The sequence below is a fragment of the Anolis carolinensis genome, chromosome 4 (assembly GCF_035594765.1).
Source record: "Anolis carolinensis isolate JA03-04 chromosome 4, rAnoCar3.1.pri, whole genome shotgun sequence".
Classification (NCBI taxonomy): Eukaryota; Metazoa; Chordata; class Lepidosauria; order Squamata; family Dactyloidae; genus Anolis; species Anolis carolinensis.
In genome coordinates this window covers 200,426,198-200,447,708 of record NC_085844.1, presented here as the reverse complement: position 1 = coordinate 200,447,708, position 21,511 = coordinate 200,426,198, and the positions used below count along the sequence as shown (strand labels likewise).

Here is a 21,511-nt window from a genome sequence, read left to right as displayed (position 1 = left end):
AGGAACTGTCCATTCAAGACCAAACACTGCAATGTGGATCCCTCAAAATAGTATCTCATATTTTGTTGCTAGGAAAATCTAATTCTTCTCTAACTGCTCTGATGGGTGAACAGGGAGTTGAAGGCAAATGACATCAGCATCTTTGCTCATCCAAAAAAACTCACTGGTCCTACATACCTATTTGTGTTCATTGGTTCCCCTACATCACTGGTATCCCTCATATCATCTGGGTGCATGGCCTAAATACATAAATGCCACCAAATTTTATTCACTGGTTGTCTAATATTGTCAGATTTCCAGGGAAATAACTCATATCCCACCCCGACCCCCCCAGGAATGATACTTAAGCTCAAGAACGGTAGCACATTAAAAGTTCTGCTATATCACATTTCTGTAGTACAAAAGGTCATCACAGACATTCTAGTAAGGATAATACAAAGAAAAGGGATAATGTAAAAATGTTTTTTATCTGTTGTCAAGTTGACTTCAGCTTATGGTGAGCCTATGAATAAGATACCTCCAAGCCACAAGCCCTGTTCAGGTCTTGTAGACTCAGTCCACTGTCTCCTTGAGTCTATCCTTCTGTAATGTGATCTTTCTATCTTCCTACTGCTTTCTACCTTACCAAGCATTATTATCTTCTCTAGTGAAGCATGTCTCCACAATATGGCCAAAGTACAACAGTCTCAGTTCAGTCATCCTGGCTTCTAGGGAAAGCTCAGGCTTTATTTGTTCTAGGACCCAATTTTTTGTCTTTTTAGCAGTCCATTGTATCTATAGAACTCTTTGCTTGTATGGGAAATGACATGCTTCTGATTTAGGGCTATTTGGAGATAAGATCTATCTGTTTACATCTTTATCTATATAAAAATCAATTGAGTTTCTGAATGAACATAGGAAAACATCTGAACAGTCCAGAAGATCATTTACATCAAAGCACAGTAGTATCTAGTGACTGAAATATGTGGTACATTGAGCCATGACAAGCCCTTTGTATTGCTTATGACACATAGAGCATCTTTCCTTTGACACGTAAAGTGGAAGGCAGTAGGAAAAGAGGGAATGGTCCAGTCAAGGAAGCCACAGCCCTGAGTTTGTAAGACCTGATAGGAGCAGTTTATGACCAGGGCTCTTGGAGGTTTCTCATTCATATAGTCACCATATATTGAAATGGAATTGATGTCAAACAACAGCAACAACAAATCACATCACTGGAAGATAGAGGTTAATTTTATGTGTTTATGCCAGTGCAGAAACAGATTACCTATGGCTCTTTTTCCTTACTCATCTCAGAGAGTCCAAAATCAATTACTGCTTTTCAGAAGGTCTTCTCTTTGTTTTCTTTATACCTTCCTTATCTCATCCTTTTTTAAAAGAAATAAAAAAACCTTGATGTTAGAAAGGAAGTGGTTTCCCTGAACATCCAATCTTCAAAGCCCAACCTTGTGGGAGTTCAAGAGCTGGAACAATGAGTCCCACTGTCCTTGCCTGATGCAAAAAGGCCATCAAGAAGATACAAAGGCCGGAGACTGGTCCATCATGAAACTATAGAACAGATCAACAAAAGCAACTCCTCCACTTGCAACCCTCCCCCCAAAGTCCAAACATTGGAAGCGGAGTAATGGTGGGGGGATCTTGCTGGACATTGAATGTGATGTATTGTCTAGGAGTGACCACCTATGTCAAAGGGATCAAACAACCTGAATATAACGAGAGAATAGGGGGGGTGGGGGGAGCTGGAGACATAGACACATACACCAAAAAAGGGAAGAGGAAAAAAGGGGCTACCCTTCTTCCAATGCCCCTTATCTCCCTTTCCAATCTCCTAATATATTTGCCAGCAATTGCTTGCACAGTAAGCCAATCAGATTTCAAGCTCAGCCCTCTGTTCCCTTGACTGAGGAGAGTTATAAATGACTCACTGGGCTCTTTGAGAACAGAGCTTCTCAGTTGCACCACCTTAGGAGCAGCTCTCCTGTCACTTCTTGCAGCTCACTCACCTGCCCGAATCCGTCCCTCTTTCCTCTCCTGGAAAGTGAAGGTAAGCCTTGCTCCCAACACAATTGCACTCTTTGTTCAGGGTGGGCACAGGGAGGGGTGGCAATGAAGATTTGCACTCCTGGGCTTGCAAAACTATTGGGTGTGAATTTCAATATTATGTGACTGGGGGCAGTGGGGGGAGGGCCCTCTCTTTAAAAATAATTTCCTCCCCTATTTGCAAAGCAAATTTACCAAGGAATTAGTCTGCAATGATTTATGAAGGAAAATATGGCAGCATGTAAACCTACAGTACTGCTATAGATATAATCAAAAGCCTTGCTTGTTGTCTTGAGTGATGACTACCTGTTAAATCACAGGGTCTTTTACACTGGACCTTATCCACAAGACTGTCAAAAAACAGGATTTCTCAGAAGAGAAAAGTAGTCATAGTCACACAGGAGGAAAAGAAAGAGTTTTCCTATAGCAGAGGAAGAAAGATTCTTTACCCGAATGAGATGAGGACTTAAGATTAATATGACACTTTAAGGACATAGTTCTGGTGATTGTAGACAAGCTGGCTTGTATCCTTTTCAGTGTGACTTTGGTCAAGATGTGAAATAAAAGTGTTTTACTGTGTTCTTCCTATCCAAAAAGGCAAATGTTATGTAGTAACCGGGAATTTTTTAAACTCAAAGAAAATGAACTTGTCAAAAATGTTGCTATACGTATAGCAGGTGTATTGCTGAAAGTCTAGACTAGGCATTGGGAAACTTTGGCCCTGAGGCTCCAGATGTTTTGGACTTCAACTCTCAGAAATCCCAGTCAGCTTACTAGCTGTTAGGAATTGGAAGTTGAAGTCTAAAACACAAGGAGGGCAGATACCTGTTTTGATCCATCAGTAAAGAACCACAATCAGAAGTGTAAGTCTTTGCTTGTGGACCACCAGCTTTCTACCTGCAAAATGGTGGTGGAAATGTGGATGAGTGGAGACAGTTTTATCCAAGCACCCTATGGTTCTCATAATCCCCAGCCATCAAGGTCAATACTTTCATGGTGCTATTTTCACCGAAGGGTGAGAAGCAATGTCCTTTGCAAGAACAAGTACCACACTTTTTCCTGCTGCTTTTGAACATCTCTAGATTGGAGATGCTGTGTTTTATGTCTTGTCCTATTTTCTTGTATGTTTTTTCAAAGCCTCCTTATAAGTTCTAGAAAGAATTAATTTACCAGAGGTATGTGTACTGGGTGTCATGTCACATTTGTGTACTGTATCAGGAGATAATTTCTGCACATATTTTGGTAGCTGCATGCCCATTCCTAAGGAATGGGTAAAAGCAATTTCCTACTATATACAGGGGGCTAATTGGTGTTTCTCCTCTGTAATTGTGGGGGCAAACCGCCACTCTCCTGGGTTCAACAACAAGCCAAGAACTACTCTAAGCATTTAAAAGTGGTAAAAGTGGAATTACCAGGGATTGCCCCCCCTCCCCCCCCCCCCTGGGTTTTATCTGAAAAAAGGAGAAAATGTGTGTCATCTCTGGCCCTTTCATCTGAGACCCAGAAACAGAGAAAAGAGAACTAGATAGTGCTTAAAAAGTTACTTTTTAGGATTACAGCTCCAATTATGCCAGCCTTGTATTTCCTTCAACCTGGAAAAAAGTATTTTTACCTTAAGAGAAATACAACGGTTGCACATTGTCTCTTTTGAACATGCAAAACAACCCCAGGACTTAACAACATGTAGGTGCCAAGATGGGTGTATGGATCTGTGGCTCTAGAAATCTTTCGCAAAATAACCCATATAAATCAACTGAGTATATAGCGTTGAGAGTAGTGGTTTAACGGTCACCTCAGGACCATTTTTCCAGTGCAAATTCCCCCAATTACGTATTTGCATTTATATCTGTGACACGAGAATGTAATATTTGCACAAACTGTGAATGTAAGCAATACGTACTATCTGATTTACATGTTTGTTTTAAAGTGATGTAGGAGTTGAGCTGGTATCCTTTGAAGAATTTCTTGGACTTCTGGAAAAGCAGACATTCAGATCTTGATTTTCAACTTGCAAATACATTTTGGAGTGTGATACACTGAGATTAGATAAAGGAAGTATGCCAGCATTTTACCATGTTTCCGTGTACATATAAGATCTTAACAAACAGATCATAATCACTCAACCATATTTCACAATCTGAATCAGTCCTAATTTGGCCTGGGTGGGATTCACTCATTTTCTTTCTTTCTTATTTTGGAAATCATACTGAATTGAGAACAAGGGTTTTTTTAAATCCTGTATTGGAAAGTAGCATTTATCTTTACTGCATGGTAAAGAGTCATCTTCAGCTGAGACACATATTTGCTGTGGAGTTTGTTGCATTTATGAGAGTACTTACTATGTTTAGATTTTTAAGAGCAATCTAACATTGATTGTGATTTGCAATTGCTATAATACAGAGCCAGCGCTATCATAAGTCAAAGTGAGACAATATCTCAGCTGGTAAGTGCTTGCATGGCAACAGTGAGTTAGGAAGAAGCTGGTATGGATGCACCTACATTGTAGAATTAATGTAGTTGGACACCACTTTAACTGCCATGGCTCAATGCTATGGAACTCTGGGATTTGTAGTTTATTGAGGCACTAGCACTCTTTGTCAGAGAAGGCAAAACTTGTAAAACTCCCACTCCCATAATTCCATAGCACTGAGCCATGACAATTAAAGTGGCATGAAACTGAATTAACTTGACAATGCAGACACACCCTATAAAGCGTTGCAGTTACGCTGCCCCAGGAATCGCTTTCCAAGAAAAAAAACTCCTTTAGGCACTGAGTAGGTGACCTGAAACAGTTTGTCCTTCACTGTGCCTGGTGCTCTGGAAACAAGAGAGGGTGGGAGGAGAAGAAGGTGTGCATTAGAGAGCTCTTAGCAGGCATCCTGGATAAAAGTGTCTCAGGTGCTAATGGAATGCAAACTTTCTAATTCCCTTATACTTTTTGTTGGCCATGTGTTTTTCAAAGCACAACAGTACAAATATCAGAGAAGCAGAAGGTTAAACAACTCCTGAAGGACCTTAAAGAAACCTATATTCATGATAGCGTAAATGTTCACTGACTATATCTCATGAAAGTTTATGCCATCATACATTTATGGTCTTTAAGTGGTGACAATGTTCCAACAACTTGTAACAGTAGAACCCATATCTGTGATATAACTTACCCATACCCCAGGGAAATGGAGAAAGCTCCAAAGTGAACCCAGAGATTTGGAAGCATAGAGAGCTGGATCCAGCTGGATCCAACCCAACTGCTATCCAAACCTCCAACCAACCCACTGCTACACTGCTACCAGCAAGCAGCTCTCTGTTAGAGACTTGCTGCAACTTTGTTTCTGTCAATGTCATATCAGGACACCCAGACATGTGATCAGATATGCGATATTGCCAGCAAGCCTTTGGCAGAGAGTTGGGCTGCCTATTGGCAGTGACACAGTAGCAGTGACAGCCCCAAAGAAGGCAGCCAAAGGACTCAAAGGATGCTCCCAAGCTGCATCAGAACAGTTCAAGAATGCTTTAACCCGACTGATCAAGTAAATTGGCTGAGGTTGCTGGAAGTTGCAGGCCCAACAACATCTGAAAAGCAACAAGTGATCCATGTGGTAAAGGGTTTTAGGAAAGAGAGCTGAGAAAGAATTTGTAATATTCTTTGTAAATAATATTGAGATACACTTTATTATAGGTAAAGGTAAAGGCTTTACTGACTCTGGGGGTTGGTGCTCATCTCCATTTCTAAGCCGAAGAGCCGGCATTGTCCGTAGACACCTCCAAGGTCATGTGGCCAGCATGACTGCATGGAGTGCCGTTACCTTCCTGCCGGGGCGGTACCTATTGATCTACTCAGATTTGCATGTTTTCGAACTGCTAGGTTGGCAGGAGCTGGGGCTAACAGCGGGCGCTCATTCCGCTCCTGGGATTTAAACCTGGCACCTTTTGGTCTGCAAGTTCAGCAGCTCAGCGCTTTAACGCACTGTGCCACCAGGGGCCCCTGGTACACTTTATTATAGAGAAGCTTAATGTTTCCCTGGAGCCTTTCAGTTGCTCTCAGGTAGGGACATAAAAAAGGTATCCGTTGATTCAGTTGTTGGATGGTCTTCGAAAGTATTGACTACTTAGAACAGACAAAACCTGCTGGATCAGACCAAAGGCCTAGTAATCCATCTTTAGGTTCCTACAGTACCTTTACGTTCCTACAGTACCTAATCTATCTTCAGGTTCCTATGGTAGCCAACTGAGGCTTCTGAGGGAATTCCACAAGCTGGACAAGAACAAGGCCAACATCTTCCCATTTGTATTCCTTAGCAGCTGGTCTTGTGAGACAGGGCAGGATAATTATCCATGGTTCAGTTGGTGTTTTCTTCCAAGCCCTGTACTGGCAAGAAGCCTAGTTCTAAAGGAAAAGGTATAATCTGCTTCCTCTTTATGCTCAATTATTTCCTGAATCTCTCAGTGTTGTTGATATTGCCCTCTGTTTGTGCATTAGTTGAGTAATGAAGTAAAATAGCAGAGGATCAAGCTATTAGTCTCACCATATTTGCAGAATTGGAAATGGGGTCAGATGTTATTTTTGTTGTTGTATTGTCACTTGTACTGTTTAATTTCTATGCCATGATTTTAGAATAGCTCACATCTATGTACAAAGGGGATCCTATATTAGAATGGACCCCAACATCTGAGTTGAATGGAAACTACTTCACTTTGAACTAGGTTTATAGCCATTGAGGTAAGCAGAGGACAGAGGAAAAAAGCTGCAGGAAGAGAGAGAAACTGGGACATTTTAAAAGTACAGTAGAGTCTCACTTATCCAACACTCGCTTATCCAACGTTCTGGATTATCCAACGCATTTTTGTAGTCAATGTTTTCAATACATCATGATATTTTGGTGCTAAATTCGTAAATACAGTAATTACTACATATTATTACTGCATATTGAACTACTTTTTCTGTCAAATTTGTTGTATAACATGATGTTTTGGTGCTTAAGTTGTAAAATCATAACCCAATTTGATGTTTAATAGGCTTTTTCTTAATGCCTCCTTATTATCCAACATATTCGCTTATCCAACGTTCTGCTGGCCCGTTTATGTTGGATAAGTGAGACTCTACTGTAGCTGAAAAGGTAGAACAACAAATAATTAATCAGGACTTCCTGCCAAATTGGAATAGTTAGAGGGCATGCTATCCATAAATATTGAACCATATTGTGGTAGCGTATCAAATATTTCTTGTCTGAAGCAGTTTTTTCTTTCAAGAATCTCAAAATTCAGCTTTACTGAATGAACTTCAGCTGTTAGGAGGAAGGCTGCTTTCTCTCTGGTCTCCACACTATGTGAAATTTTATAAAACCTCCCTGTATTTGTATCCCCCCATGTTAAAACACTCCAATTGGTGTTAGCTTTCCTCACAGATCTTTTACTCCAGTTGCTTGATCATTTGGGCAGCCTTTTTGTGTATCTTTTCCAGTTTTAGGAGTTTAGGAGCCCCTGGTGGCACAGCGGATAAAGCCACTGAGCTGCTGAACTTGCTGACCAAAAGGTCAGTGGTTCAAATCTGGGGAGCGGAGTTAGCTCCCGCTGTTAGCCCCAGCTTTTGCCAACCTAGCAGTTCAAAAACATGCAAATGTGAGTATAACAATAGGTACTGTTCTGGCGGGAAAATAACAGTGCTCCATGCAGTCATGCCGGCCACATGACCTTGGAGGCGTCTACAGACAACACCAGCTCTTTGGCTTAGATATGGAGATGAGCACCAACCCCCAGAGTTAGACATGACTAGGCTTAATGTCAGGGGGAAACCTTTACATTTATCTTTCCAGTTTTGCAAAATGCATAACTCTATCCCACATCTGAACCATGGTTGGCCCAGAGATTTGAGCCAGTTTGGCCTAGTGATACTGGATTAGGACTAGTGAAAGACCATTTCTTGAATCCCATTTCAGTAATTATCTTGGATAAATTACACTCTCAGATCCTTTATGTTAGGCAATAGGAAATTTCCTCTGAATATATCCCGTCAAAAACACCCTTATCATAATGTTGCCACAAATCAGTCACCTTAAAAGCACAGAACAGCTATTATGATGCTGGCAAATTTATTTATAATTCTTCTCTTCATGAATTGCAGCATGGATTTTGCCATATTCACACCAGCTGTCACACATTAGATCTCATGATGTAATTGTTAATCACAGTGTAAACAATCCCCTTTCCATTCACTCACTGACAGCAAAACTCCCATCAGTATAGATGTAACATGGGTGGAAGAGGGGGTTGACCCAGAAGACATCATTTTACACTTGATTTGCCTTGTATTGAGCTAGGTTACTCAAGTTAACCTAGTACACTAAAGAGTGAAAAGCAGTTTTCCTTGTACACCTTGTCAAAATGCAATACTGGACAGGGTTGGTCCTGCCATTGAGCAAAACAAGAATTTCATCTCATGCATCAAATTTTATGGATTGTGAAAGGGCAACATATTGCTATTTCATTTATTATTACATCTTTAGTAACAAGCATTGGGGAGGAGTACTTGTGATATTCCCTTTGTAGCTTTCCAAAATTATTTAGTCATTCTAAAGCAGTGGTTCTCAACCTTCCTAATGCTGTGACCCTTAATACAGTTCCTCATGTTGTGGTGACACCCAACCATAAATTTATTTTTGTTCATAACTCTAATTTTGCTACTGTTACAAATCATAATCTGATATGCAGGGTGCATTTTCATTCACTGAACCAAATTTGGCACAAATGCCTGATATGCCCAATTTTTTGGGGGGGGGGGTTGATTTTGTCAGTTGGAAGTTGTAGTTGCTGTGATTTATAGTTAACCTACAATCAAAGAGCATTCTGAACTCCACCAATCACAGAAGGATGAAGGCTTTTGATGGGAGGATTTGCCATCTGTTTCCAAAAAGGAAGAGATGGACAGGTGGAGAGGTCTTCAGCCTTCTTTGCCAAAGAGGTTCCTAAGACCATCACAAATATGTGTTTTCTGGTGGTCTTTGGCAACCTCTCTGACACCCCCTTCATGATCCCCCAGTTGAGAAACACTGTTCTAATGTATCCATACATCCTGACACAGGGCTCAGGTAGCAAAATGTTTTGAGCCTGATTTAGCATTGCAACAGAGATAGGTAACCTAATACTCTAGAAGAATTTTGGGCTATAACGTCTATGTTCCTTGACCATTAGCCATGCTGACTGCGCTAATGGAAGTTGTAACCCAAAACATCTGTAGGGTACCTGCACTGTACCATGTAGCTATTGGGCTACTTTCAATTCAAAGTCTTGGACTCAAGAGGCAGAGAAGAAATATGTGTGTCTATTTTTAATGCAATTGCTTCAGGTTCTTCTGCTGTTGGGTATTTGGAGATTTCGTTCTAGTTGCCAAGTACATAGTTAGTTTGGTTTGAAACTTATGTGAAGTGGTACATCAAACATTGGCTGAGGCTCAGCAGCAATAGAAAGTGCTGGATCTGTGAATGACTGTTGGCTACATTTTCATTTTAAAGGATGATCGCCTATGAGAATCGTCTATAAATGCTCCCAAATATTTAATTTAAGTAAAGGAAAACATTGACATTCAGTGAAGTTGGTGGAGAGTCAAGAGGCCAGGGAGGAAAATGGGGACCTTTATTTTGACATACTACTTTAGGAAAAGAATTTAAGAGCTTTTGAAAAGGTAAACAAGATAAGGGAAAATAAAAAAAGACAAAACACACTTTGCCTTGCCTATTCTTACTGAAACTCTTAGACATACATAGAAAGAGAAAATACATGTGATTTGAATAATTATTGCATTATTATGTTCTTTTAGATGTGGAGTTCTTCCACTTTATTGTGACTGCTGTTGCCACTGCTTAATTTTGCGATTACACAGGTTGAGTATCCTTTATCCAAAATGCTTGGAACGAGAAGTGTTTTGGGTTTCGGACGGGGAGTGGATTTTGAAATAACTATATTTATATGTACATACATTGTGGGATATCTTGGAGATGGGACTCAAGTCTAAACATGAACTTAATACGTGTTTCATATACAGCTTATAAATCTAGCCTGAATGTATTTTATAAAGTATTTTTAATATTTTTCGGCACGGGTTTATGTACACCAAACCATCAGAAAGCATACATGTCACTTTCTCAGCTACTTTCTCAACAACTTTGGATTTTGGAATATTTCAGAATTCTGGATAAGGGATGCTCAACCTGTATCCATATATGTCCCCATTTGTCATCTCCTTCTGTTAATTCAACATCATCATTGATTATATTTTTATGCTTCCTTTTTAAAAAAAAAGATTTCAAGATAGTATAAAAGATCTCACCTGACTTTATGGTAATCAGAAGTTAGAAAAGTACAACTCCTTTTTTGTACATCAAAGGCAGCGCTTACTGTGATAGGGCCCTGATTCTGACTGATGCCTCTAGATGGCACTAAACCAAAACCACGAGGAAGAGAAAAGAATCAGAATAGGGATTCCAAACAGGGCAAGATAGTCAGGGGTTTTTTTTTCATTTCAGTTCACATTGATTTAATGCCTCTACCTCCCTGAACTCTGGTATTTAAAAAGTTGTTAATTAAAATAATAACACTTGCTCCATGTAAATACAAGAGAATTTACAATCATATTCAAGAACACTCAGTACAGATTAGTTACTCCATAACAATATGTATCCTTGCAAGTAGAAGACATGATATTTCTCCCCTTCTGTATCCATACTTAAGTGGATTACGATTTGTGTTTTAATTGGGAATTCAGAACTTCTGGTAGTTGGTTTATGCAACACTGACTGATCAGAAACAAAAGGGAACAATTTTACATGCAAGGTTTTGAGCCATATTTAGAAGTGTAGAAAAATCAACACTTCAGACTACAGATATGATTATTATGCATTCATATAGTTCTTTTCCTAAGTGCTCAAGGTTCATCATAGAGTAGACCCTTGCAATAATACTCTGTGAGCTAAATGCATACATTATATTGTATAAAAGGTCTTTGTAACAATGACAATTAATCCTTACAAAGACTTCCCGCTTTTTAATATAGGACAACATAGAAGTCAACATTATAGAGTTCTCATGGAAATGGTATATCTCATTTATGATTATGGTATGACTTTGGGTGGTAGTCATTGGACCTATGTTGGTCCTGAGCTGTTGGGCACCTGGCAAGCTGTGGCTAATGTGTACACAACGGGTGCCAGTCCATGACCCACAGGAATAACTGCTGCTCACCTCTCCCTCTATTAGACAGATTGAGAACACTGCTCCTGGGAATTTTAGAACTCATATATATGGAGGACTAAAGTTCACTGATGTTTCTTATGTCTACCTCCCTTCATCTGAACCAAAGAGCTGGTTTTTAGTATACCAAATGAAACATAGATAAAGGCAAAAGTTTTCCCCTGACATTAAGTCTAGTCATGTCCAACTCTGGGGTTGGCGCTCATATCCATTTCTAAGCTGAAGATCCGGCGTTGTCTGAAGATACTTCCAAGTCATGTGGCTGGCATGACTGCATGGAGTGCTGTTACCCTTTCCCTCGGAGCGGTACCTATTGATCTACTCATATTTGCATGTTTTCGAACTGCTAAGTTGGCAGAAGCTGGGGCTAACAGCGATGGCTCACCCTGCTCCCGGAATTCAAACCACCGGCAAGGTCAGCAGCTCAGCAGTTTAACCTGCTGTGCCACGAGGGGTTCCAAATTATACTCCACACTAAATTTAGAGCATGTCTTCCAGATGTTTTTGAAATGCATTTCCCAACATTATTCTCTACTGGCTGTGTTGGCTAGAACTTCTTGAAGTCATAATTCACCAATATCAATAGGTCCACATTTTATCCATGTCTGGTCTAGAGAATTTTGTTTAAATTGGTTCCTTCTAGATGTTTTGAACTATACAATTCATATCAATCTTTACTATTGGCCATTCTGATTGAGGCTGATGGGACCTAAAGTGTAAAACCCCGGGGGGGGGGGTATGTGGGGAAGTGCTGCAGCAGAGAAACATAGTGTTCTTCCTAGGCAGGCCCGTAGCCAGGATTTTGTTTTGGGAGAGGCTGGGATTTTGGTTTGGGGGGGGGGGTTGAGTCTGAGTGAGAGAGGATCTACCCTAGCAAACCTTTTATATGGTTATCCCAATACCCCCATGCATATGGAATATATTGAGCATGGTGATCAGATCATGAAATGAATAAACCTAACAGTTTAAATTATAAATGTAAGGCCTTTTTGCGGACCACCCTAAGAATTTGGGGGGGGGGCTGAAACCCCTCAAGCCCCCCCCCCCCCCGGCTACATGCCTTGAATCCTGGGGCATACATCTGTAAACAGCTCCAATTAGGCTACTAATTGTCCTAACTCATGAATGTAGCTTTTCCTGTAATGATAGGGAGAAAAATCCCTTTGCTTATGCAAAAGGCCATTCTGCCAAAGCTATGATTAAGTAGCACCATGCAGGAACTTCAATGTGACTTTCCAGAACAATTGTAGATGATAAGGCTCAGTAAATTTACTAGCAATTGTTGGCTAGTGGGAAATATGGGCAGACATAATTCTGCATACAGCATTGTTGCAAATGCTATAGCTGTGTTCAACCAGAACAGTACCTTTGATCCTCCTCTGTCCTATTGCTGTGTAAAAAAAAGCAGAATACGCCCACTGAGAAAGCAAATGTAAATTTTGAATTAATGTAGACATACAAAACGGATCCAGGAAATACAGAATCAAATTTCAGCCGTTTGTGTCGGTGTTAGGAACACTTAAAAGGCATGTACTTTAAGGTCATGGGTTTGATTAGCAGACTCTACCTCTTGGCTTCAGAGGAAAACATGAGAACAACAAACTAGTCACCTGCAGGTTCACATAAGAATGTTTTCAAAGTCACATATGTGTAACCTATAATTTGCAATTTTGCACAAAAATGCAGTTTTGTGTTTTAAAACACTTGTGTGTTTCTGGAAGGTGTTTTTCTGCAAAACCCTAACACTTGTGTCCAATTCCCTCTACACATCTGTTTCTAGAAACAAGGAGTATGGACGGGCATAAAATGATTTTTCTATACAAAAGGTATCTTTCTGGGAAGAGTAATTTTTTAAAAAAAATGCAAATATCCATTTTCATATTCAATGGGGAGAAAATTATTAATTTTTTTGTTTTAAATGCAAGGACAAAGGAGTCATAGATTTACCTACCTAAGTGTATTTAACTCTATGCAACTATAAAGCAAATAGGAGCCCCCAGCGGCGCAGCAGATTAAACCGCTGAGATGCTGAGCTTGCTGACCTAAAGGTTGGCGGTTTGAATGCGGGGATCAGGGTGAGCTCTCACTGTTAGTTCCAGCTTCTGCCAACCTAGCAGTTCGAAAACATGCAAATGTGAGTAGATCAATAGGTACTGCTCTGGCGGAAAGATAATGGTGCTCCATGCAGTCGTGCCAGCCACATGACCTTGGAGGTGTCTATGGACAATGCCGGCTCTTTGGCTTAGAAATGGAGATGAGCACCAACCTCCAGAGTCAGACACAGCTAGACTTAATGTCAGGGGAAAAACTTTACCTTTAACTATAAAGCACCAGTCTCTACCGTTGAACCTAGATTTCCTTCTTTTCTTGTCCTTTTACCAACACTTCCTTTTCTCTAACCCACACTGCTGGCATCTGAGGAACTGCAATGTAAGTGTTGTCATTATTTGAGTCAGAAATGGAGTATGCATTGTAGAGATGGAACGAATGTGTCATTATTCATTTCCTGCTTAAAAAGGAATTTCCTGACATTTAAGAAACTCTGTTGGTGAGAGTAATACAGGAGGAAAACGCTTGTGCACCTTGTAATTCACAGACCCTTAAGAATTCTGTGTGACCATTCTGTGCAAAAGTGCAGATGGTTTTCTTGTGTATAAGTGAAAAGCATTTTTTTAAACAGAAAGGTAAAGGTTTCCCCTGACATTAAGTCCAGTCATATCTGACTCTGGGGGTTGGTGCTCATCTCCATTTCTAAGCCGAAGAACCGGCATTGTCCGTAGACACCTCCAAGGTCATGTGGCTGGCATGGCTGCATGGAGCGCCGTTACCTTCCTGCCGGAGCGGTACCTATTGATCTACTCACATTGGCATGTTTTCGAACTGCTAGGTTGGCAGAAGCTGGAGCAACAGCGGGCGCTCACTCCGCTCCCGGGATTTGAACCTGGGGCCTTTTGGTCTGTAAGTTCAGCAGCTCAGTGCTTTAATACACTTTGCCACCGGGGCAAAACAAAAACTACATGCAAATTTCTGCAGAAATATATCCTAGAATATTTCAGAATGTGCTAAGAAAAGACAACTGTGTAAAATATCCACCCACCCCCCACCCCCTGAAGAAAACTATGGAACTTATTTGCCCCTGTATGGAAAGATGAATTAATCAAAGATTACATCCTAAATGTGTGGTCCTCCTGATGTAGTCCAGCTATAATCAAACTGTTGTGTTGTCCATTGGTGTTTCAATTCCTGCTTAGTTCTTTCAAGAGCTATAAGACTCAGGAGTATTTAAGGGGGGGGGGGGAATAATCCAATAGCACAGTTTTGAAATTTTCTTTACTGCAACTCCCAGAATTCAGTGCAAAGCCCATGCTAGGCATGCTGGAGCGTGTCGTTCAAAATAATTTAAGTCTGGCATTGACTTCAATCAATCTGCAAACTGTGATGGCCATGGATGACGAAAGATAACTCCATTCCATTCTATAAGCACTTTCCAAGCTTGAGATAAAAAAGATCATTGAAGGTTTGCACAGTGTGGTTGTATTCATTCTTCAAAAGTAGATAAATTCCCTGCAACAAAGGCATACACTTCATGACTATAGTGTGCCCACTCTGGTGTATTGAGGTTCGCTGAATCTGCAGCATACACTTTGCCCCATCATTTCCCCTGAATTTTGCTTATGAATAAGCTCATTCATGGTCAAGCACAAAGCTTTTTCCCTAACACTTTTAAGCAATAAATTAGAAGAAAGGTTCATATTTCACTCTCATTTAGTTAGGGTGTATTTTTAAAGCAAAATCTTCACTTGAGACGACCTTGCAAGTTCTTAACCCTGTTCTGTTCTTTACCAATAATCAAGTGTTGTTATATCTCTATTTATTTGTCTAAATACAACCCAATGTTCTTTTTGGCTTAATTCTCCAGGTCACTCAGTTTTGTGGCTAAAGTTAAAATAAGGTTGAACACAACAGTGGTCATAGCTGGGAATAAGATGTGTTTAGCCAAAGTATTTGGGACTGGATGAACATCCACAGCCATCACCTCCATGGTACTTCCTGTTCTGTCCTCTACCAATACAGGTCTTATGAGAAAAGTGCTCTCCTAATTCCCAGCAGTAAGACACTGACGTTCCTATGCTTTGCTGAATGGAAAAAAGACAGTGTGGCTTCCCTCCCTTCTCCTCAACAATGAAGTGCTTGCTGTGTGTCATTGTCTGAGAGAAGCAAGGTGGCAGGGTGACTTCTTCCCAATGACAAAGCACTTGCTCTGCTTCATTGCTAGGGATAAGGTGAAGTGGATTCTGTCCTTTCTCCGGGTGATGAGGCCTTTGCTTTGTCGCCTGAGAGGAGACATGGTGGCTTCCCCTACTTCTCCCTGGCAACATAGCAATGGTGGCAGCAGTTTCCTCACTCCCCAAGTGTCAGATTGTTGTGTGAACAGAAGATAAGTGAAACCACGGGTATGGGATGCACAGATATGAGAGTCTTATTGTATTCTTCTATGTACTAAGTACCTACCCAGAAGCCACCTTTTCTGAGCAGCCACCATCCCCAATAAAGATGTGCCTTCCTCTTGTAGTGGAGCTTTGATGATTTTAATGACATATCTTAGCAGCTTGTAGCAGGAAGTCAAAAATGCTCTGTGGAGGTGATTTGGCTGAGTAATATAGGTCACCTACCCGAATTAACCCATTAGGAAGATGGCCAGGTAATCAAAATAACAATCAAACACAAACTGTGTCATGGAAACTTTAATGACCTCCTGTAGCCAGAGTTGCTAGATTTTTAAGGTCCAATTCATGTACACAACTGACTGGAAAACTGGTCTGAAAAGTTCCTGAACATTCTAGATTCTGGAGTACAGAGTCATATACTTGCTAGTTTAAAAAAGGAGGAAGGAAGAAGATGGAAAAACAAAGAAAGGGAAATGTGGCAGCACCTTTATTTTCACATGAGCTTTCACGGATATAAACCTATTTCTTCAGATACGGTATAAAGTGATACTAGATTGTTTGATATAAAGCATATTTGCATACTTGTGGGAGTGGGGTAGAATGTAATAGGATCTAGAAAGATGCAAATATTGGCTCTTGTCCAGTCCTTCAGATCTTTACAGTAGTTAGGTAGTGTTGAAGTGTGAAAATAATAAATTGGCTTACCAAAAGTCAGTTTTCCGGGGTTCAAAACTTTCTCTGAGAATACTACTTTGCCAAATGTGCAAAGTAAGATGAGGATTTTTGTATTGTAGGGTGCCATAAAGCACCCCACCCAGTTCATACCTCTGTCGATGCACTAGAATGTATGAATATGATTCACTTAAGCCGTTTCTTTTTCTTGTCTTCCTCTGTAATTTCCTTATTTAAGAACTACAACCTGTAAAGTCACTTACTGAGGCCCCTTCTACACTGTCCTTATATTCCAGGATCTGATCCCAGATTATCTTCTTATCGCAGATTATATTGCAATGGAAACTCATATAATCAATTTCAAAGCAGATAACCTGGGATCAGATCCTGGGATATAAAGGCAGTGTAGAAAGGGCCTGAGACACCAGGAATATTGAAATGTTCTGCAACCAGTTTTTTGAGTACTGCCATTTTTGATGTCAAATTTGTGTTGGTCTTTAGAGGGGTTTTTAATTCCAGAAGCTCGTTTAGCTGTTGGAACTCTTCTGGCAGGTTGCTCCACAGTCTTGTGGCAGCTGATGAAAAGGTCCTCTGGGTGACAGTCGGCAGTTGGGTTCTGGCAGACTGGACACTTTGGTCCAGAGGACCTAAGTGTATGTGGCAAATTGTATGGGAGAACGCGATCCTGTAGGTAATCTAGACCCAAACCATGTAGAGCTTTAAAAGTCAATACCAACACCTTATACTTTGCCTGGAAACTAACTGGCAGCCAGTGGCGTGACTTTAGGATAGGTGTAATATGCTCACTCCTAGATGTTCCTGTAACGAATCCGGCTGCTATATTTTGAACCAGCTTGAGTTTCCAAACTTGGCACGAAGGTACCCCAATGCAAAGTGCGCTGCAGAAGTCGAACCTTGAGGTTACCAGTGTGTGCACTGCCATCTTTAGGTCCTTAAAATCTAGGAGGGGCACAGCTGGCATATCAGTTGAAACTGGTAGTGAATACTTCTGACTGTTGCATCTACCTGGGCTGACATTTGGAGAGATGGATCCTGGAGGCCTCCCCAGTTGGGTACACAGTCTTTCAGGGGGAGTGTAATCCCATCCAGAACTGGTTGACACACCTCCCGCCCCAGATTAGGACCCTTGATTGCAAGCAACTGTTTTGTCTGGATTCTGTCTCAATATGCTTTCACTCATCCAGCCCATTACCTCCTCCAGCCATTTGTTCAGAGGAACCATGCTGTCCTTAGCTGAGACTGTTTTTGAAGGCATGGAGAAATATATTTGGGTATCATCAGCATACTGATAACACCCTGCCCCATGCCTCCAGACGATCTCTCCCAATGGTTTCATGTAAATATTAAAAAGCACTGGAGATAGGATGGGACCTTGTGGGTGTCATATAACAACTCCTTTTTTGAGGATCAGTTATCCCCAAGTATCATTATCTGGAATCTGCCTGAGAGGTACGACTGGAACCTTCAATACTATGGTTGATGGTATCGAAAACTGCTGAGAGGTCTAGAAGCACCAACAGGGAAACACACCGCTTGTCAATGTTAGAACAGAGATCATCCACTAAGGCAATCACAGCAGTCTCAACTCCATATCCAGCTCTGAAGCCAGTTTGAAATGTATCAAGGAAACGTGTGTCATCCAAGACTGTCTGAAGTTAGAGAGCAACTGCCTTCTCAATCACCTTAACAAAAAAACAAAAAAAAGAAAAGAAAAGGAAAAAAAAGCAAGGAAGGTTGGAGACTGGTCTGTATCTATTAAGGTCCAGGGGATCCAGGGAGAGCTTTTTCAGCAGTGGTCAAACTACTGCTTCTTTTAAACAGGATAGAAAGTTCCCCTCCCAGAGAGATGCATTAATAATTTGTTGTATTTGAGATCGAATTGCATCTCTTCCCTGGTCAACCAGCCAAGAGGGGCAGGGATCAAGAAAGCAGGTTGTCCTCCTTACTAGCCCCAGCAGCTTGTCCATATCAACAGTACTCACCAATTGAAACTGACCCAGTGTAATCCCATTTACAAAGTTGCTCAACACTTCGTTGTTGGCCTCTGCTCCAATGATAGCGTCTAAGTTAGCTCTTATGCCTGCCTCTTCATATTTGTGAGAGGAAAGTGTTATTTTCTAGAATTTGTTGTAGCTCATTTATAATGCATTTGAATGGTCTCAACTGGGAACGTATGTGACCACTAGGAGTGTTCTGTCATTTTGTAGTCAATTAGTTTATTCACCTACTTAGGTAAGTGCCTTATTGTAATATGACAATAGCCATCAACATTTATCTTAAGACTACATTATCATTCACGTTTCCCTTGTTGTGTACTTTAGATATCTTACCAGTAGAATCCTCTGAGGTCATGAATAGCTAACCAACATTTTATTGGACCAGTGGGGGAAGAAAATGGAGTACATGACAACCCAGACAGTCAGAAATACTCATAATAGCACCTGCTGTATCAGCCTGAAGATCCATTTCCTAGCATCTGAAGTTAGTGGACCTGAGGTAGCAAATTTTGAAAGGACTGCTTTAGGCTCAAGGACCGCTTGCCAGTCAGAATAGACAAAGGTTTATTTAAGTAGCTTTCTGAAAGAGTACCCATGGCACTGCTTCAGCAAATGGAGAAGAACACCAGAAACTAAAGAAGCAGATTGCTTTCAGAAGTTGAATTTTGTAGTGGTGGTGGAAGTGGTTCATTTAGTACTGTTTTATTATGCTATTGATTACAGTTAACCTCTGTGCCAATTTTCCAGTAAAGATGTTGACCCCTTTTCCCATTAAAATGGTGCTAAATAGGAAATACTCATAATATTTATCAAATTAGCAGGAGTGGGGTATTGAACTGTAACTTTCTTCACCCTCTCATCATTAATTATTCTTGCTACAGCTCATGGGAGTGGTATTCAACAACACATGGAGTGCTGCATGTTCTCTTCACCTGCTTCAGAGACTAATTTTATGTATATTTACACAAAAGTAGTATTTCCACACTTCCAGTTTGTCTATAAAATATGGGGACAGAGTAAGTTCCCTCACTTAGCAATGAGTATTATTTATTTATTTATTTATTAATTTATTTATTTATTTATTTATTTTGTTTATTTATATCCCGCCTCCATCTCCCCTGAAGGGGACTCGGGGCGGCTCACAGAAATATCAAATAAAAACAATAACAATATACAGTACATCAATGGACAAAACATGCACCAGTTATAAAATCTGAACATTAGCCTATGATATAAAAACACACTTAATAAAACAGAATTAAAACCAGCGAGGTTACAGTAATAGATAAGCTAAAGTACATCTTAAAATTATGAATTCAAGATAATAAATGAAGTGCAGCAAATTCATTTGGAGTCAGTTAGGGATGAGAGAAGCCCTGAGCTAATGTCAAGTTGACCAGGAAAAGTGCGACCAGTGCAAAGAGGTCAAGGAATTATTATGGGGCTGGGCGGTCTTTAACCAAAGGCCTGTGAGAAGAGCCATGTTTTCAGGCTCTTCCGAAATGCCATCAGGGTGGGGGCTTGCCTGATCTCCCTGGGGAGCGAGTTTCAGAGCCGGGGGGCCACCACGGAGAAGGCCCTCTCCCTCGTCCCCACCAACCACGCTTGTGACGGAGGCGGAAGCGAGAGGAGGGCCTCCCCAGACGAATGAAGAGATCGCGCAGGTTCATAGGGGGAGAGGCGCTCACAAAGGTAGGAGGGTTCCATACCGTTCAGGGCTTTATAGGCGATCACCTGCACCTTGAATTGGGTTCGGAAAGTGAACGGACATCCATCCAGCCTCCTCTGGGTTCTGTATATTGTTATGGGGGCAGGTAGCATTGGTCATAAATCCAAGATTGTGCGACCAATGTCAACTAGCACTGGAGACTCTGGGGAGTGTGGTCCAAAGTTGGCTCTGCCCAGCCAGGGGGCAAATACTTAACAGCATCCAGGGCCGGCCAGAGAAAATTAAAAATATTAAGCGAGGGTGGGGAAAAGTGCCCCCCCCCGCCGGCGCTGCGGGAGGCGTGGCCATGTGCCTCCCGCGGCGCCAGCGGGCCCCGCCTCCCGCGCCCTGGCCCTGCCTCCTGCCCAGCGTCCCCTGGCCCCGCCTCCCAAGCAGCGTGGGAGGCGGGGTCAGGGCTAGTAGCGCGGGAGGCGGGGCCAGCATTGGCCCCGCTTCCCGCGCTACTCACCCTCACCCGTCTGGCCTTTTCCAGCTGGCCAGACTGCAGCGGAGCACACTAGGTAACTTATTTACTGAAATCTAATGCTCACTTTTTTTGTTAAATTACATTTCCAAAATTGAGGTACACATTAGATACGATGGCATGTTAGAATCACACACATAAACCCACCTACATGAAAAGGCATGGAGCAACCCAGGACCCCAGAGGCCAGCAGAGGGCCCGAAGGGGCTGTTCCTGGCGGTGGCTGCAGCAGGCACCTGGAAATAGGCTGGTGACCCAGTCATTCCTACCACTGAACTGCAGAACATCCTACCAGGTAATCCTTAGGGTCTCTTGCCCGCCCTTGCCCCACAGTCCCATGTAGTTCCCTCCACCTCAGTTTTGATGGCTTCGTGAATGTGGCCAGCTGGGAATGATGTGTGGCTGACGGGTTTGCCTGACAGGGGAGCACGGCTTCCCAAATGGCCTCATTCATGCTGACTGTCTCCCTGATGTTCTAAGCCTGTGTAGTTGGGCGCATAACATTCAAGGGCACATCCATTTTTTATAATGAGCACCTGTCGAATTGAGGTGTGTGTTACATTCAGTGGCACATTATATTCTAGTAAATTTGGGTATTTCTCAGGTCATTCCTACAAGATCTGGAACTAGGGCAGACTTGCAGACTCATTGGTCAACAAAAGCAGGTGGACCGATGCCTGGATCCAGACTCATGTATGGGCCAGTCCGTGTCTATAGTTGTAACCAAATAAAGTCATAGCCTTTTTTGTCCACATTATAATCTGTATTGGTTATTGTTCATGCATGTGGAGTGTATCTCATGCCCAGACAACAAATATCTCATTAAGTGTTTCCAGTGCTTCAAAGCTTTTCCAAAAGACAGACTGCTTCTCAGCCCACTCCAAGCATTTTCAAGTTACCC

At 41.5% G+C, this 21,511-nt stretch overlaps 1 protein-coding gene across 1 annotated transcript in view; it reads left to right on the top strand.

Annotated features, from left to right (window-relative positions):
• Window positions 1-1,843: 1,843 nt before the first annotated feature.
• Window positions 1,844-21,511, top strand: part of slc26a9 (solute carrier family 26 member 9) — a 73,963-nt gene continuing 54,295 nt past the window's right edge. Inside the window, exon 1 of the mRNA XM_008115651.3 lies at window positions 1,844-2,041. The gene's annotated coding sequence lies outside the window, so the exon portion shown is untranslated. The remainder of the gene's footprint in view (window positions 2,042-21,511) is intronic.